Below are 18228 nucleotides of genomic sequence, written 5' to 3'. Positions count from 1 at the left end.
TGTTACTGTTATTATTATCATTATTCTCCTTCAAGGTACCCAAACCTTGATGCAGTGACACTCTTGGATTCCCTAAGACTTCTTAATTGTATATCAATAAACTTCCAATCTTTTCTATGCTTGGTCTAGTTCATCTCAGCCAAACTGCTTATGTCTACTTGCTTTTATACTCCTGTCGGATACTGTCACCTCACTTGTCCAGACATCTGAAGCTAGTGTCCTCTTTTATATTAATGTTTTCAGAAAATCAGCATTCACATTCTATCATGCCCACTTTAGCCCATCTAGGGTTATTTCTTCAAACATTCTGGGGAAATTTTTTAACATAAACCTAATGGACTCCCTTTTGAAACTATTACTCTACAACTATCTACTAGTCCCTCACTATATTTCAAACTCCACATGCAAAAACAACATTTTGGGGAAAAAAAATTCAAGTGTTGCTCTCAGCAGAGCTCTGAATCTGCCAAATAATGAGTCAAATTCAGTGAGTCAAAGAGAAATTCAACCTGTTTCATGCTCAGAGACATCCAATTCCCAACCAGATTGGCCCGAGGATATGGGAGTAGCTGTGGAGCATAGAGAAAAATATTGCGTTGAATTATTGTTTTTCTCCTGGTTCCAGTGTTTATCCAAGACTTCTAATTATCTAATATTTATAAAATTACCCTTTACCTTTTAAAAACTGATCCAATTCAGAAATTGGTTGGGCAAAACAAACAAACAAAAAAGGCCTAGATAGAAATGTAAAGCACATATTACATGTAAATCCCTAACTTGTGGAAGTTCTCTGCCCTTTAGACCAGTTTAACTTGCCAACATGGAACAAACAGAGTTGTTTGCTTGTTTGTTTGTTTAATTGGCTATATTGTTTTCACTCTTAGATGACATTTACTAAAAACTTTTCATTGATGGTGGCTATTAAGAACGACATATTCCATTTTATGATGTGTTTCTTTAAATCTGTTTGTCTCTACTTGGGAAGTGAATGAGGTAAGAACAGAAAGTACTTCAAAGTATTTGAAGTTAGTAGGATATAAGAATAAGAATGAAATTCAGACCTCTCCTATGGGATGCATTTCATTTTAGAAGCTTACTTTATGGAATGTTATTGAGAATGGCCCTAGAATAAACAGGACCAGAGAAGGTTGGTAATATTCTTCAGTACTCCCAGCTCAATAGGCAATAGGGCTAAGGATGGTCCTATGAGTTTTAGGCTAATGCTTCTTCCTTTACTCTAGTAAAGAATGGAATTTGGTGCTTTGAAACTGATAAAGTTGATAATTGCTAAAGGTAGTGATGCTGCACACAATATAAGTTGAAAGAGTCAGAATTCTGGAGACATCATGGCATAAAAGAATGTACATGAGAATCAGAAGACCTGAGTTCTAGTCCTGGTGATTGAATTTCTTGAACACGTAAATTAGTTCAGTACATAAATTTTTTCTAAGACGTCTTTCAGTTGTAAAGTAACACAGTTTTGGATGTCACCTACAAGATAACATTTGGGTGCTTATCGCCAACATGTCTCAAAGAAGTGACTGTGAAATAAATTTCTGTTTCATTAGCTTTAAGTTTTCAAATAATATGCTTTTGGATACCACCGTAAGTTTAATTATTAAGTTCTTTGTCCAAACCTTCCCAGAAAAAAAATGGCAGTCAAGTAAGAGAAACAAACATATAAACCAGTAAATACAGCAGGATCTTGTAAGAGCTACAACAGAATGTGTACAGAGGGCAGTAAATCCCCCTGTGGGAGTGGGTGGAGCTACTTTGGGGCAACAACTTCACAGAATGCAAGGAAACCAACAAGTCAGTATCTCAAAAGTTTCAAGACCAGTAGACAAATTCATCTCCAATAGAGCCCATGGGTTAAACTAGGTATATTAAAGAATTCACTCCATTCTTGAAGGATATTTTTATTGACTATAGTATCCTACATTTACAGTTATTTTCTTTCAGCAAATTTTATTATTTTCTGGCTTCCAGAAATGCCTAACAGTCATTTTTGACTTTTTTTCTCTCTGATTTCTTAACAGATTTTGTCTTTGTCTTTGTTGTTCAGTAGATTTACTCTGATGCTCCAGATCTGCAGTGTCCAATACAATATCCACTAGCCATATTTGGCTTCTTAAATTTTATTTAATTACAATTAAAATAAAATTGAGTCCCTCAGTTGCACTAGGCTGCTGTCAAGTGACCAGTAGCCACATGCAGCTAGCAACTATGGGACTAACAACTATTGGACTGCACAGAATAGAACATTTTTATTATCTCAGAATTTTCTGTTGGACAGCTTTGCACTCGATTATATCTTTTTACTATCTTTATTTAGATTTGTTTGCTTTGTTATATCTGTGGAATGATGTCTTTCATCAGTTCAGGGTTAATTCAGCTACTATTTCTCCACATATTGCTTCCACCCATTCTGTCTATAACTCCAATTAAAAATATTTTGGAACTATTCATTGTATTTACTATATATCTTACCTTCTCTTCTGCAGTCTCCATCCCTTTGGTTTCCTGTTCCTCATTCTAGATATTTTATTCTGGCCCAGTTTCAGTTCACTAATTCTCTCTTCAGCTATGTTAAATCTGTTGTTGAAACTATTCATAGAATTCTTAATTTCATTTATTAATCTTTTTCAGTTCTAGAATTTCTCTTTGGTTAATTTGCAAAGAGAAGTTTAAAGTTTCCAGTTTTCAATCTTCCTATTTGGTATCTTTTTAAGCATAGAATAACAATTATTTCAGGGTTTTTATTTGATAATTCTAGTATCTCATCTTTGTGGATATGTTTTATTGTCTGTTTCTTCTGTTGATTCTTCCTTATGGTCCCTTATACCCTCTTATGCTTATCTTTATGTGCCAAAAGTTGTATTTTAAAGAGGATACGTAGAAATAACTTGAGGCCAAGGATGATATGATCTTCATCCTGTGAGGATTTTCCTATGCTTCCACCAGGCAATAGCAATCTGGATAATCTGAACCCAATATCAGGGATTCAGGTTTCTGGAATTGAATCCTGTCCCCTCCAAAAGGCATGCTCAGGTCCCAAGCTCTGGTTCTGTAGGTCTGAACACATTTGTAAATAAGACCTTCAAAGATGCTATTAATTAAGGTGTGCCCAAACTGAATGAGGGTAGGCTTAATCCAATAGGGCTGAAGTCTTTATAAGCAAAAAGTATTGGATACAGAAAGAGAGAAGCCATGGAAAAGTCAACAGAATTCAGGAGAAAAAGGAAAAGCTGCCACCATGTGCATCGCCATGTGACAGAAAAGCCAAGGGCCAAGAATTGTTGGAAGCCAGCCCCAGAATGCCAGTCTTCAGGAAGAAAGCATTATCTTGCTGCCTCTTTGATTTTGGACTTCTAGCTTCAAAACTATGAGCCAAAAACTTTGCCTTATTTAAGCTAACCCATTGTATGGTATTTGTTTTAGCAGCCAGGAAACTATGTTTTAGTACCAGAAAATGGGTTGATGCTATTATAAATACCTAAAAATGTGAAAACAGCTTTAGAATTGGATAATGAATAGAAACTGAAAGAATTGTGAGGCACTTGATAGAAAAAGCCCAGACTGCTTGGAAGAAACCATTGGTATGAATATGGACATTAAAGCTATTTCTAATATGGCGTTAGAAAGAAATACTGAATGTGTTATTGAATAGTGGAGGAAAGGTGATCCTTGTTATAAAGTGGCAGAGAACTTGGTGAAGTTATGTTCTGATGTTGGGTAGAAGGCAGAACTTGAAAATTATGAACCTGGATATTTAACTGAGGAGATTTCCAGGCTAAGGGTGGAAGATGCATCCTGTTTTCTCTTAGTAGCTTATAATAAAATGTGTGAGAGAGGGATAAACTGATGAACTCTCAAGCAGAAAGGAACTAGAAATTGATGATTTTGAAAATTCTCAGCCTATCCAAGTAGCAAGCTCTGAGACTAAGGCCCGAAGCAGCACTCTCAGGGATCTCCCTGAGCTTTCAGGAGGTGAGTCCCCTGAGGACAGGGCTCTGTGTGAAGGTTTAACTGAACAGCCATTTGCTAAAAAGGGTGTGGGTGGACATGGATCCAGTCAGACATCTCAGTGGAAGTTAGGATTGGAAATGCAGTTATCCGGGAAGGATTAGTGGAGAGTTCTTTTCATCTGATGCTTTGGATCCCTTTGAACTGCATACAAGCTGACAAAAGTTTTGCAAAATTTGTATGAGCAGAACCACTGCCAGCCTGGATTTAAAGGAACATAGAAACAATAAATTGAAGGAAAAATGATTTCAAGGGCAGAACTGTGAAAGCTGAAGTCTGGACCAAAGAGATATCCTCAGGCCAAGAGAGCAGGCCCACCCACGTTTGGAGAGGGCAAGTTGTCCCCATGCTTGGAGGGGGTAGGATATCTGCCCCAGGCTTAGAAGGAGTGGGCCTTGCACCCCATTGTTCAGGGAGAGCTCCACTACCCTGATGCTTAGATGGATGGGCGTGCGCCCTGGCATTAGGGGAGAGCATGGGTCACTGTGCAAAATCTTGGAAGGATTGGGGCTTCCACTCTGTCAGACCCAGGGGACAAAACATTGATCCACAGATGACTCTTAGACCTTGGGATCTAATGGAGTTTCCCCTGCTGGGTTTTGGACTAGTTTGGGACCTGTGAACCCTGTTTTCCTTCCAATTTCTCTCTTCTGAAATGGGAATATTTATCCTATGCCTGTAGCAACAATATATATTGGAAGCAGATAACTTGTTTTCTAGGTTTCACACATCTAAAGACAGAGGAATTTCCCCCCAGGATGGGCGACATCCATAACCGATTTTGATGAGGCTTTGTACTAACTTTGTTAATGAAATGACTGAAGTCTTTTAGGATATTGTGATGGAGTTAATGTATTTTTCATGTGGGAAGAACATGTCCTTTGTGGGCCCAGAGGGCAGACAGTTGAGTTTGAACTATTGTCCCCTACAAAAGTCATGTTCAGTTCCCAACTCCTGGTCCTGTGAGTGGGAACCCATTTGTAAATGTGACCTTTGAAGATATTAATTAAGGTGTGCCCAGACTGAATGAGGGTGGGCCTTAATTCAATGTGGCTGAAGTTCTGATAAGCAAAGGCAATTGGACATGGAAAAAGAGTAGCTACAAGGAGCAGACAGAAGCTGAAAGTCAACAGAGCTCAGAAGAGAAAGAAGATGCCACCACGTGCATTGCCATGTGTCAGAAAAGCCAAAGACCAAGGATTTCTGGCAGACAGCCCTAGAATGCAGCAATCCTCAGGGAGAAAGCCTCACCTTCTGATGCTTCAATATTTGACTTCTCCTAACCTCAAACTGTGAAACAATGAATTCCTATTGCTTAAGCCAACTCATTGCATGCTATGTGTTTTAGCAGCCAGGTAACTAAGACAGATGATTCCAAGCTGTGCTGTAACCTAGAGGACCGCTTTAATCACAGTTTACCCTCATTCCTAGGCTGCCTGTGATTGGCATCCCAACCAAAGTGTGTGGGATTTACAAACGCCCCACCCATCCAAGTCCTGGAATCCAAGTTTTGTCCTCCTAGTAAAGTAAGGCTGTCAAAGGTGCCTCTTACTCTCTAAGCCATGACGTTTGGATAGGTTAATGCTCGCAGGACAAAAGCTGTCACAATGCTCTAGAAGTTTTTCTTTTGTTATTGGACAGTTTTTCTTCCCTGTCTTGATAACTCTCAAATGACTCCAAACAGGTGTTTTTGTATATTTTGTCCAGTGTTTCTGATGTTCATCATTGGAAGTGTTGATACTAATTACACAATCTAAAATAAACAGAAGCAAAGTCTCAGATGCTCTTTAAATTTTTTTTTTAAGTTTTGGAACAATTTTAAATTTGCATTAAAAATGGCAAGAATATTACAGGGTCTCATCCCTTTTACCCAGCTCTCCCTAAGGTTAACATCCTATTTAACCAGGGTGTGTTTCTCAAACTTAAGAAATCAACATTGGCACATTACCATTACTAAACCATAAGCTTTATACAGATTTAATCAGTTTTACTGTTAATGTGTTTTTTTCCTCTTCCAGGATTCAATTCAGGATCACGTATTGCATTTAGTCATGGTGTCTTCTTAGTCTCCTCTGATCTGTGACAATTTCTTAGGCTGTTTTTCATCTTTCATGACTTAGATCATTTTAAAAAGAACTGATCAGATATTTTGTTGCATATCCCTCAATTTGGATTTGCCTGATATTTTGTCATGATTAGAAGGGGCTTCAGGATTTGGAGGAAAAAGACCAAAGAGGTGACATAGCCTTTGTGTATTTCCCATCCATTGATTTATGTCTTATTTTGCTTCTAGAGAGATTTTTGTTTGATACAACAGTGTCTAAATATTCACCATGATTTGATATTGTAAACTTGTGGCAAAGCATTGAATAACCGTTTGCTACCAGACCTTCAAAATATCCTTTAAATATGAATTTAAGTCATAGAATAAGAGAAATGAAAATACAGTATTCTTAAGGCCACCCAGGAAACCAAGCATTCCAAAATAGACACCTCTGAATTACAACACACCAATTGAGCAATAATGTTCATGTATTAGGGGTAGGACATTAGTAGGAAATGGTCTTTCTTGCAGCTAAAACAAAATCTACTGAATTGAAGTATTTCTACATTGTCACTCATGTTGGATAGTTTTGAAAACAAGTGCCCAAACTTTTAGAACATTCTGAAATGTTATATTTCATATTATGTCCCAAAGTGTGTCACTTTAGAGCTGAAAGATATCTTTGATAAATTCCTCCTCCTCTATTTAACGATATCCTGGACATCTCAGCCTCTGTATCCAATCAGTGGTGCCCTGTCTCTCTGTCATCATTCGAGACCATCTAGCCCTTCCTTCTTGCTTCTTGAACCTCAGCAGCATCATATCTTTGCTTGTTTTATATGCTTTATGTGTTTGCTCCTGCCACCCCCATCCTCTTCCCTTCTGTCTGGCTTAGTTCCTTCCTTGTCCTCCATCCAACATTGCCCACCCCAGCTCAGTTAATGTTAACCATGTGGTCATAAGAAAGGTAGTTCAGGCCATTTTTATGCAGTCCCATAGATAACTAGACTCAATTGCCAGGGTGGAGATATGCCCCTGCAGACTAGCATCCTGGACCTGTATCCAAAGAAGGAAGTGATGCTCACTCTGAGCTATGAGATAATCATAGAGTACCAAGTCTCTTGGTCTAGCAAAGGAGGGATAATGGGTGGCAGCACAATACAGTATGTCATTAACCAGGCTGTAAACAGAGAAGCTTTGAGCAAAAGCCTTAAAAGAGTTTCATTTTAGAAGTGTGATTTTGGATCGTCAATGCCAAGAAATGCTCAGCAGGGACCCTGCTTTGCCCTGCTTTGAGAAAATGATGCAGAACTCCCTAATAGGAGTTGCAGGCTATGAAGCAACAGTCTGCAGGGGGCCTCCAAAACTTTGAGGCCAGCCCAAGAGAACAGCTCTGATGGAAGCAGCTACACAGAAGGCCTCTCCAGCAGTAGCACAGGGAGCCAACTCCATCAAGAGCTACTGTCATATCCCAAGTGCTGCCTCTGCTCAAAGCAGCTGCCCTGAGGCACTACTGCAAAGTGCCAGCGGGGACTGCCACTGGGAGGCACCACTGAAAACTAGACTTGGAGCAGTGGTACCTCCCAAAGATGGTTTTACTTGGAAATCACCTGGGAGTATTTCAAAGATAGCTATGCCTGAGACCAAGGTTTTAATCCAGCAGATGTGGGAAAGGGTTTAGGAAGCCATATCTATATTTTTAAATATGGATTCCTGGTGATTCTGATGCCCTCTCTGCTCCTGGCTTATTCTTCAGAGATTTCTGCCTTCTCAAACCCTTGCACGAGAAGAACATAGCCCCATTTATTTAGGGAAAGAGTATCAGTCATTCCCACTGCTTCTAAGAGAAGAAAGAGACGGAAAATTTTCTGTCAGTAAATTTGATAGACTTTGGTGGACAGAATCTCTGGGTGGGTTTGAGTTGAATAAATAAACTTTGAGCTATAACTAGGTTATCATACTTATGGTTGAAGAAGTGGCTGAGAAAGGAGAATTCCATTAATAGTATTGAGAAGAGGGTTGTGTAGATAACTGCCTCAGGGGTCCTCAAATTCAAATTATGATAGATGTTTTTCTGTTATATGATATTCTCCCCTTTCTGTGACTGAGATTATTACTTTTAATTTCTTTGGATTGTCACTAGACTGCTAACTAAATATTCATGGTTACCATAGTGATGTTGCTTCAATTTTCTCCTACAGAGGCCTTTAAGTTATTTACACATGATTTCCTCTCCTTCTAACCACAACCCTTCCCATCCTCCTGGACCGCACCTCTGATGGAACTTAGATTTACTTTGATTCTGCTTTTGAAATATGGCAGGCTCGTATAAAAGTCTCTAGAGAAACCATCATTAATTCTTGAAGACACTTTTTTTTTTTGTAAACTGTATGAAGAGCTTTGATATTTTGATTTCCTATGTGACAGAATTGTATATATATACAGACAGAATATTTTTCTTCCTCTTTTCAACACCTGGTATTACGGTGATCCTTAGAATTGCAAATACTTGGGAATGAAGAAACAAACTCAATGCTATTGAAGAATGTTTCAGAGGTTCTCCTTTGGTGTAAGACTGTTAAGGGTATAGCATGATTGCATGCATGAGTTTGGGTGGAAATGAGGGAATAGAAATGAGGAATTGGCCTTTCTCATTTACCCTTGGAGTTGTTCCTTTAGGGAGAAACAGCAGGGTATTATTAATTTCTATTTGGTTATGAATAGAGATGTAGGGAAATAATTATTTGGGGTTATAGGCTTCCTTCCTCTAAAAATAATTCATGCATTGATCAACATGGGTGAATCAGTACCTCCAGCAACAACATGAAAATGCCTTATTATAACGAGGTTGGCATGGTGTCCTCCAAAAAACTAAATATTTTAACTCCAGTTTGAATACATTGAGTATATTCTTGTATACAGTGCTCGAGATATTGTGGAATTATACACACATGAAACACAAAGTTCATTTGAAATACTTGTACTTTTATATTTAAAAAATACAACTTTGTAATAAAGTTAAGCAGATTTTCATTCCCCACTTCTCTTTGTTAATCAGTTTATAGATCTTATCCCACCCTGCTACCCTATCATTATTGTGCCACGAAAGTATCAGTAAATCCTCATTAAACTGATATTATTGTTAGGCAACAAAAATGGTGTTTTAGTTTGCTAAAGCTGCCAAAATGCAGTATAGCAGAAATGGCTGGCTTTTAACACTGGGAATTTATTAGTTTACAAGTTTACAGTTCTGAGACTACAAAAATGTCCAAATCAAGGCATCATCAAGATGATATCTTCTTCCTGAAGACAGGCTGCAGGTGGTCCTTGACAACTCTGCCACTTGGCAAAGCACATGGTGGTGTCTGCTGATCTCTCCCTTCTCTTCTGGGTTCCATTGCGTCTAGCTTCTAGTTTCAGTGGCTTCTTCTCTGTTTCTCTGTCTTTCTCTCTGTCTTTCTCTGAATTTCATCCTCTTATAAAGGATTCTAGTAAGAGGATTAAGACCCACCCTGAATGAGGTGGGTCACATCTTAACTTAAGATCCTACTTCCTGGCTGCTATTTACAATGGGTCCACACCCACAGGAATAGAATAATTTTAAGAACTAGAATTAATTATTTTTATGGGTCCATACAACCTTCAAACCATCACAAATGGTCAGAGAAAAAGAGTGAGAATGGAATCTTAATGAGATAATACCAATATTTTAGAGAAATGGTTATCTCGACATTGTGGAAGTATTTACCCAGGATCTACTAAGAAGGAACAGAAGAGTTGCCTTCTGTCAAGCCAGGTAGAGAAGTTCAGGGGTGTTTTAGAAAGACACAGGGTGCATCATGCCACCTTTTAGGGTGTTAACTAGATTTGCCTTTCAGATATAATTCTGCCACTTAATTAACTGTGGGACCTTGGGCAGATGAGTCAACTCTTAATAGCTGCTCCAGTCAGTTCACATGGCTATAGTTACAATCAAATTAGGTAATTTGATTTGTAACCTATGTGGCATGATGGCACATTCTCTAGGCTGATAGCTAACGTTGACTTAAGCCCACCCCTAATTGTGGGATTTCTGGGTGGGTTTAGCCAGGAATGAGAATGGGGAGGCTGGAAGGGCAGACCATGCCAGGCTGTTCTGTGGAGTCAGCAATTGGGTGACAGGGGCAACTAAACATGACAGAAGGAATAAGCAAAGCAAAAAAACCATGGGCCTGCTGAAGTTCAAAGGGCCAGAAAGATAGGTGAAGGTCTCAAGTGCTGATATGGGGTTAGTCTGTGTTCAGGAAGATGATAATGCTAGCTGATGTTCATTGCACATTTATTTCATGGCGGGCACTGTATTATGAGTTTTAGAAATATAAACCCATATGTACTAATATTGTTCCCAATTTATAGTTGAGGAAAATGTGGTACAGACAGGTTAAGTAACTTGTCCAGGGCTCCAGATCTAGTGATTATTGGAGCTGTCATTTGAACTTAGTCTGTCCCCAGAGTACCCAGAAGGATGCAAGGCTAAAATTTTTCTTCTGTGTCTGGGATTTTCTGGTGGAAAATATGCTGGGCACCACAAGCCCAAATGTCTCCACCAGCAAACCCTGCTTTCTTGCAGTGTGACTTTTCATAAGCCTGAGATTAGGCTGCTGACTGTCAAACGTCTATTAATATTAAGCTTGCTGGGTTTTAGTCTTTTCATGTTTTTGGCTTTAAAAAAATTATTCACCTTTTTTCTTTTTTCCTTTTTTTTTTTTAAATTTTGCTTTAACTCATATTCTTAACTGTTTTATCTTGTCTGATTTTTCTCTTTTTATGTTTTTATATTTCTGATTTGAAGAGTTTTATCTTGATATACTAACATTTATCTGATTTTTTTCCTCCTCAAACTTTTTTTGTATTTGTTGCAATAATTTTTATTTCTGGAATTTTATGGGTTCCAATTGTGTTAACAATTTAGTAATTAAAAAAAAAATTAAATCTGGCTTTTACGTCTCAAATAATTTTTCTCCTTATTTTTATAAATTTTATTTTAGCTTAACCTTTTAAGCTATTTTTGCATGATTTTAATCACCTTATATTTAGTTTATTTTGTATTTTTATTGTTTAAACATTATACTGCATATCTCAAGTTATATTGTTTACATCCATTACCTTCACATAGTCAGCGGAAAATGTAGTCATAAAGACCACGGAAGAAGTTAACCACACTGCCAGGGGCTGGCATTCTTTTTCCCCCCGTATAACCCAACAATAACTCTTTCAGTGTTTCTTAAAAGAGCTCCCTCAACATTTACACTTTCCCTTCACCGAATCTGCCAAAACTTACAGCAACCCAGAAGATACACTGACCAACATTCTTTCCCAAGATAGTATTAATTTATGTAAATAATAGTTAAGGCATTTTTTTAAGGATTTTTACTATCCAAGCTCCTAAGATAAGTCACACCTCTAAACTTCCCACTGTATAAAATGGTTGGATTTGAACGCATAGTTTAAACAGATAAGGCAGATGTATGTGTTTCACTCAGAGAAGGACCCCTGAAACACATATCAATCTGACTTTAGTAGGAATCACATTTCAGAAGACCCAGTAGAAGATCTATAAAAAAGATTTTTAGAAATTGGTTTCTTTTATTTTAATTTGCTTTTAATATGGTATTAGCTATCAGATTTGACTTCCTTCCAGGCCTGATTATGGAATGAGTCATCCAATGTGTAGGTGTCTGAGAGGCCACCCCATAATGTATAGGCCAGTGACAAATTGGGTAGGACATGGTGTTTTACCAGGAGCATTTTGGAGGACAAAATCTATTAATTCTGCATGGTACTCTTATAAATGAACAGAACCCTTGTTGAGTAGCGCAAGTGTGCTTTGAACTCTAAAACTTTTCAAGAATCATATACATTCTTTAGGTTTTGACCAAAAGCTTTAGTGCCTATTTTAGTTTCCTGGCTGCTAAAACAAATACCATGCAATGGATTGGCTTAAAAAATGGGTATTTATTAGTGCATGATTTTGAGGCTAGGAAAAGTCCAAAATTGAGGTGTCAGCAAGATGATGCTTTCTCCCCAAAGACTGGTATTTCTGGCTGGCTGCCAGTGATCCTTGGTCCTTGGCTTTGCTGTCACATGGCAATGCACATGGACGCCTCTACTGGCTTCTCTCTTTGTCTGACTTTCACTCTGCCTATAAAAGACTTCAGTAATTCAGATTAAAGGTCAGTCTGATTCAGTGGGCCACACCCTATCTGATGTAACATCTTGAAGAGATCTTATTTACAATGAGTGCACACCCACCAGAATGTAGACAAAGACCAAGAACACGTCTAAACTGAGTTACACAATTCAATTCACCAAAGTGCCCCACCAAGAAGCCCTCTGAGTGTAGTATTCTTTCACTTCTGGTTCATCTTTGTAAGAAAGAACACAATGCCATGTTAGACATGAGACCAGTTAAAATAATACAATTACTACATAAAATAATTTTCTGAAATACCTTTATATGTAAATCAGTCTCTGAAGTCTTCAGTATGGCTGTTTCATATCAATAATAAAATTATATTTTTGTAAAATAGGTCCCTATTTTATGCACATAGTGAGAGAGGTTGGGGAAACCAGTGTTTTAAATGACTTCTAAGAGATTTATTTATTCAAACTAAAGATAATTATATAAAATATTACATTTATCAGAGATACAGTAATTCTCCATCTTATTGTTTTATTAAAAATATTAAGTAAAACATTAGGTGAATACATTTTTTATTCCATCAAAACGTTTCAAATTTTGTGTTTTGCTTTTATTTGGTTTGTGTCAAGTTTTTAAAATTGTTACCTTTATTACTAATCAATTACTAATCAGTTACCTAAGTAATCAATTACTAATTAATTACTGGACTGAATTGGCAACATCTATCTTATTGTCAAAAAAACAGCCACCTATACCCTTAAATTTCTACCAATCTGTTAGTTTTTGGGGCCTGTCTTCCAAACTATGTCAGTTTTGATCTGAATACACTTCAGATTCCATTTTTTAGCTGACTGTTTTTCGTATGGGGAACAATATGTTTTCATACACTTCATTCTTAGTCATTGCTAAAATAACTATCCTCTTGTACAGAAATCCACAGAGGAGTAAATACAATTTAATACTATGTGGCATCTTTGTTTACTCTGGTCTATACATCTGATAGTGCTTTTCTTCCTCATAAGTGTTGTAAAGACAGGCATGCAAGCATTTAATTGTGCAACTGTCTTATAGAAGAATGACAAGAAATGTGGGCAAAACAAATGCCACTTGTTACTCTCATTGTGGCATATCGTAAACAAAGCCCAAATTAAAAGTCCCTGAACTGGGAATTATAAACTATTGTCAGTAATATGGGTCCCAATTCAAAAGTGCATTGAGATTACAAAATCATGAAGCAGGAACAATGTCTGTTGTTTATGCAAAGAGGAAAAGGAACTATTAAATCCACTACATATTAAAAAAAAAAAAAAGCATTCATGATCATCAAAACTCATCTTGTGTCTCTTAAAATCAAGTCTGAAGTAATGCTCCAACATCCCATAATGACAAGGCAGGCCATGCCAGATTTAATGGTATTGTAGAACTTTTATTTCATGTTTCTAAAGTAGAGAGTAAGCATTTCAGTTAAAATGTGAATCCCAAGGAAACAGATTAATGAGTTAGTTATTGCTATTGTTATCAGTAATAGTGGCAATAACCATTTTGTCCAGGATGCTTTGTCAGTTACAAAGCACTTTGCCATAAACTTTCTCATTTGATCCTCAACACAGCTTTGGAGATACGTGAAGCCAAATTTTTTATTATTCTCATTTTATAGTTGGAGGTTAAGTAACTTGTTTGAGGTCATATAGCCGGTAAATGTTCGACATTATTTGGTCAGATCTAGTCCAGATCTTCTGATGGCAAGTATCATAACTGTTCTACTTCTCAAACTGAACTCTGAGGTTCAATCTGCCATCTTCTGAATATGTATTTACCATTGGTCACAAGGGCTGATGTGACACTATGTGGATAAGTAAGTGCCCTCCATCATCTCTACTGGGAAAAACCCAAGGATGTGTCAGTTAATCAGTCTCACACAGAAAGATAATTTACTCTTCTTTATTGCAGAAGTGTACTTGAAAACACAACAAAGGCTCTAGAAGCTATTAAAATCAGCTTCTGATCCTTAGGGAAACTATTTCAGCATTAGAGCTTTCATCAAAAGTCCTTGAGACAAGTAACCTAGCAGTAGAACGATTATGATTACACTTCACAAGCAAACTTAAAAAGATATCAGGAGCTGCTTTACCAGTCCCCTGCTATGAAATGAAAACCAGAGAAAACTCAACTGCAAAGCTTTCTAGCCTGAGGATGTGTACTATTTTGCACTGTGGTAGACCAACATGCAGCCAAATATTTTCATTGGAAATGTGTAAATGGATAACTTCCCTGAATTCTGCTACCTGGGAAGTACTTGAGACATACAATTAAAATTCCAATCATGGGTAGCAAATATCCTATGATATTCATTTTTCAAAGGAGAATAGCAACCCTGGCTAGATTACCAGTTAGGAAATTATATTTCCCTAGTGTGAATTTGTTCTTTAGCTTCACTCAGTAATAAGAATTATTTATTTTCTCATTCAACCGATAAGTGCCTTTTAAATCCAAATCTAGTATTAGGTGAGCTATAGGAAATTGCCAATATTTGCCAATATTTTTACTCAATAAAAGTGGCATTTTCGTAAGGCTCAAACTATTATGTGCCAAAGCGTGAACAGAGATAATTGCAGATATTTAGACAGCCCTAAATATAACCTCAGCTGTACACAATATTTTTGCATAAACCTCAAAGGGAAAGCAAGTCTTACTTGTTAGTAATACGGTGAACATCATGCCAAAAGTGAGTCATCCTGGATTTGTTTCTTAGATTTAGGGTGAAGGGGATGATAGCGAAATAGCATTTTGGTATGAATAATCTAGCATTACATCAGGTGTCATGAGGGGCACAACAGAAACTGAAGGGAAACTGGTTACTAGTCATAAGTTTGGGACTGTGTTGTTTTGTCTCAGAATGTAAAGCATGTATGTCTATGTCTAAGTTACTACACAGACACATTCCAATACCCTTATATGTGCACTATCATCACAATCACACATGTAGATGTTATTTGAGTCTGGAGTGTCAGTTGCCTTTCTTCTTAGAGCCACTACACATATTTTTAAACCCGACATCGAACTTACAGTAGTTATTCACTCGTCTCTTCAGGATGAATGAACTTATACAAGTCCATTGGTGAAGCTCCTTGAAGATTATGTTTTTTTTTAAACCCCTTTATTGCTTTCTTTAAAGAAAAAATTTTATAGTAATGACTGAATTTGCCTTCTCCCTTATCACCTTATCATCACACTTGTTCTTTATATCAGTGGATGAAAAACATGCTCTTCCTTCTTACAATTTATTAGGTTGTGTTCATTTATCTTACAACAAGACAAACTTTGGTGTTGAATTAACTGCCATGGGACAGCTCTCACATTAATCACTGCTAAGTAAATGCATTATCAAGAGATAGAAAACCAAAATATGGCTAGGATACAGTGTCAGTTAAACCACCAAATGATTCAATATTAAGAATAAATGTCATGGGTTTGTATAGCTGAGGAGTAGTTCTCAACATTTATTTATTTACTCAGTTAACAAGTATTGACCAACTCCTATGTGGCAAACACTGTCTTAGGTCCTGGGGATAAAGGGCATTATATTTTCAGAGGATGAGATAAGCGATGAAAGAAGTCTGAAAAAAAATATTGGATTCTGGGAAAAGGTGTTAAAGGCATTTCTAGTAGAGCAGAGGCTTGGTTACAGGGTTGAGAGAGGGAAGGAGAAGGGAAGAGAGAGAAGAGAGAATGGCAATGTCCTATTTGGGAACTGCATGGTAGCTACATCTGGGAAGGGGTGACACAGGAGACAAGTTGTATTCATAGCAATTGCTTTGACTCACCATGTTGATTTTCAGTCACTGAGTATCTGAACACCTTGAGCAAAGAAGCTGCTGTACTGAACTGTAAAACTGCTTCAGAATGAGCACCTTTGATTTTAAGCTTAAAGTTAGGAAAAAAACAAAAAACAAAAAAGCTCACCATCTTGCAGGGCTATGTCAAGGAAGCAGATTTTAGGGGGTAGAATTCTTCCATATATATAATAATATGGCTAAGTATTTATGAAGAGAAAAATAATGTTTTTCAGTATAGGGCAGAAAATATTTAGGGGTTTTTGCTTTCATTTATAAAGTGTGACCTGTTTGATAATTCTTTTCTAACATGGTTCATATAGCATGAGTTTTCCTCTTTAGCATATGGGACTCTATTACTAGAGTTGCGATGTTTTAGCCCTTCATTTCCCCCCAAGTGTTTTGATACATCTTGCATTTAAAGATGGCCTTTTAATAATTCCCAAAATGAGCATGGGGTAACATTTGACTTCTAAAATATTGTCACAGATGGGCCAGTCCAGTTTTCAGGAAATGGGTGTGTTCTTGTTCTTGGGCTCCATGCCGGGAAAAATGTGCACATATTTCTTGTGACAAGGGCTAGTGAAAGGCATCAGAGATTGATGGACTCCAGATATATAGAGAAAAGCCCAGAGCAACTGGTTTTGTCTGCCACACATATATTGTGTAGTCTAGGTGCTGTGACATGGTCTCAGGGAGTTAATTCAGTTAAGTATATGATGCTTGCTAGCAAGACCAAGCTACTTACACAGATTATTTAATTGTGTGGGGAAAAAGCCCTCTGTGACCACAGAAAGAGCATCTCAATTTGAACAGAAGCCTGCAAACGGTGCTCTCCAGAAGATAAATCATAGGCAAGTAGCAGAATATGGGGAAATGGTGTCCAGGGCAACAGAATATGTTTATAACCTTCTTCCTCTCTGCAAAGCCACTCGGCTAAAATTTGCCAAGACTCACTAGTGTCTTTGAAGCACCCCATAAGAGGGGAGCTCAGGGACATCATTCACCCTTAACTGTGCCCTGGTTATGGCCCTGCATTAGGACAGAGAGGAGAGATGGTTCAGGGCATTTTATCCCTATCACTGGAAGAATAGCACAGTTGGTGCATAACTTTCTTTTCTGAAAACGTGCAGGTGATTCTTCAGCCAAATGAGATTTTTATCAAAAGAGGAAACAAAAGCAGAATGTGAAAGGGAGCTGATACCAGTGCTTTTAATGATATTATTTGTTTTAAAATAATAAGAGAACCCATATCTCCAGACACTTTAGTCTCCAAAATTAGAAGCAGATCAAATAATGACAAATAGAATATTCATGTATGGAAAAATAATTTAGGAGACTTATACACATTAGGTAAATGCAAATCAAGGTTGACAAGATATAAAATAAATAGGACAAGAGCAATCAGTGAAGTATATGCCAAACAAAACAATACTTTGATATTCTGGTCTGGAATGAGGATTTGGGATTATTTTGAAATATAACATCACTACAACTGTGTCCAGAACTCACAGCTGCAGAAACAGAAGTAAACAAGTCATCCCCTTAGAAGACTGCAAGGTTAAAGAACTAAAGACTCAAAACCAAATGAAATTCTTGTTAGTTCCCATTGATATGATTATCGTTCATACAATTCCCTAAAGAGAAACTACGAAAGGATGTTTCGAGAGAGAGGAACACAAATGGCTTTTGCTTGTTTTTATTTTTCCCCAGTTCTTTTCATTTGCTTGTTTTTAACTCAGATAACAAGACTGAAGATTGATAATGGATAATTTTCTGTGCTTGCTTTCTTCTTAAAATATATATATATATATATATCCCTATATTTATATGCAGTCATTTAACAAAATTTTTTCCACTCTTTTCATAGATCATTAAGTAGTTGAAAGGTACTACTATTTATTAGGCCTTGCTGAAAGGTATTGAGTTTCTTGAGGGAGAGGTCCATAACTGAATTGTTTTTGCATTCCCTATACTCCTCATTTTATATCCCATAATCGTGTGTAAGGCCTTCTTCCATGTGGAAGACTGAAGCAGATAATTCATGCTTGGGAGTAGAATGTAGGACTTAACCTGGTTTGACTATCCTGGTCAACAAAGCAGCTAGCTTTCAAGTCTCTATTAAATTTGTGACATGAAGGTAA

General features: G+C 37.3%; 1 protein-coding gene across 2 annotated transcripts in view; it reads left to right on the top strand.

Moving 5' to 3' along the window:
• The window catches only part of LAMA2 (laminin subunit alpha 2), a 535576-nt gene that overhangs the window by 167953 nt on the left and 349395 nt on the right, over positions 1-18228 (top strand). The gene's annotated exons all lie outside the window — the stretch shown is intronic.

This window comes from Choloepus didactylus, chromosome 7, assembly GCF_015220235.1.
Source record: "Choloepus didactylus isolate mChoDid1 chromosome 7, mChoDid1.pri, whole genome shotgun sequence".
Lineage (NCBI taxonomy): Eukaryota > Metazoa > Chordata > Mammalia > Pilosa > Megalonychidae > Choloepus > Choloepus didactylus.
The sequence above is the reverse complement of the archived record's forward strand: the minus strand, read 5'-3'. Positions and strand labels throughout refer to the sequence as shown.